The sequence below is a fragment of the Octodon degus genome, unplaced genomic scaffold (assembly GCF_000260255.1).
Source record: "Octodon degus isolate 3935 unplaced genomic scaffold, OctDeg1.0 scaffold00052, whole genome shotgun sequence".
Classification (NCBI taxonomy): domain Eukaryota; kingdom Metazoa; phylum Chordata; class Mammalia; order Rodentia; family Octodontidae; genus Octodon; species Octodon degus.
This window is the reverse complement of record NW_004524628.1, coordinates 12,599,669-12,601,735: the sequence shown is the minus strand read 5'-3', so window position 1 is coordinate 12,601,735 and position 2,067 is coordinate 12,599,669.

Here is a 2,067-nt window from a genome sequence, read left to right as displayed (position 1 = left end):
AGGGAGGGGAGGGAGGGCTGAAGCCCAGAGGAGGCGAAGACAGTTTTGTCAAGGCGTGGGAGTGACGAACGCTGGGGAGTGGACACCAAGCTCCCAGAAGAGAATGTCTAGAGCACAGAAGATGCCATGTGACAAGGAGGCTACCAGGGCCCTTTCTGGAGAATATTTTGTCCTTCTGTGAGTGAGGACAAGTGGTGCTAGTGTTCCTAGTTTTATCCTGAGCTGTGGCTGTGCTGACCACAGGCCAAGGCCAAGGCCAAGAAGGCCCTGGAAGCTTCTGCTGTGCATCAAAGCATTCTTTCATTCCAGATATTCTGTCTGGGAGGAGAATGATCCATTTGTTTCATCTGGGTTAGTCAGATGTCCTTGTTGCATTCTAGACAGCAGGGCTGCAGGGCTGAGTTCCTGATGACAGATGTCTGTTTTGTTGCAGGATAGGGGTGGGAGTCTGCCATCAAGGTCAACAGCGCCGGCTCCTCCTGAGGCCTCTTCTGGGCTCGTGGTGTTTGCCTTCTCTCAGTCTATGCATGGGCACCACCCTCTGCACGCCTGAGGCGGGAGACGAGGGCGCAGCAGAGTTGCTCAGCAATTGGGCTTGACCTGTGAAGCCTGGGGACTCATTTGCTGTGCAGATTTAGTTCCTGAGCCCAGAGCAGCTCCTGGGCCTGGCACCCAACACCGGTCCAAGAAAGCTATTCTTCTGGTGGGAACAGGCAGAGCCCGGCTCCCAATTCCAACCACCTGGCAAAGATCAAGCAGGTTTTTGATGGGACAGCTTAGATCTGGTGTCAGAAAGAGGCTGAAACTTTCAGTGGCCACCAAGCTCTTGGCTGCTGGGGATTCGCCAGCCATCCTTACCCTGCTGGGCGAGCCTTTCCTACCCTGACCGGCCACCCTCTCAGGGAGAGCTTTTCTTTTCAGAGCACTGTTTCTTCTGAGAACTTCTTTTGTGCTTTTCTTCTGCCACCCTAAACACACATTATGCTTTTACATTCATTATTTGTTCTGAGTTCTTTGAACAGAGAGTCAGGGTCTTGGCAGGACTGCTGATCGTGGCAGGACAGGTAACAAGTGTCCAGGGCTCTTCCTTGTAGGCAGATGCTGGTTGTGGCAGATTAGGGCCCACACTAATATCTTAGATATATATTTCTTAACATTTATTTATTATTTGTGTGTGTGTGTGTGTGTGTGTGTGGCCAGCTCAGCCCACCAGGGTCGGGGCTGGCTGGCATGTGGTGCTGGGGGATTGAACAGCGGTCCCTGTTCTTTGCCAAGCTTGTTCCAAGTAGGTGCTTTAGACCACTGAGCCATCTCACCAGCCCCCACACTAATATCTTGTTTGCAGATAAACCAGATCTCCAGATACAGTCACGTTGTAAGGTCCTAAGGATAGGACTTCAACACAGGAATTTTTGGTTAGGACTGACCACAGTGGCAGACATTTAGTATTAACGACTTTCAGATGCTTCAATTTACTGTTAGACACCATAACAAGGACCCTTATGACCTGACTGTGTTTGTCATAGTTTTTTTTCATTCATTCATTCATTCATTCATTCATTCATTCATTCATTCATTCATTCATTCAACAAGCAATGTGACTGGTGTGATCATAGATGCTGCTGGTAAAATCAAGCGGATCAAGAGAACATTGGTTCCCGTAAACCCTGCACAGAGAGCGAACACGTAGACTCTGCTGGAAGGAAGCCCTGTGTCATCTGGGTTGAGAACTGTGACACACCAGAGCCAGAAGGACCCCGTGCTGTTGCCCTTCCCAAGTTCTCCCTTAGTGTTTGGAAAGTCAGCAGCCTCCTGGTATTTCACAGCTCACTTTGTATCGTGCATGAGCCCATTAACAGGAAACAGGGTTGCTGTGGTCACAGGACCTTCCTCTTCCTCCTCCTCCCCCTCTTCCTCCTCCTCCCCCTCTTCCTCCTCTTCCTCCTCCTCCTCTTCCTCTTCCTCCTCCTCTTCCTTCTCCCCCTCTTCTCCTCCTCCTCTCCCTCTTTCTCCTCCTCCCCCTTTTCCTCCTCTTCCTCCTCCTCCTCTTCCTCTTCCTCCTCCTCC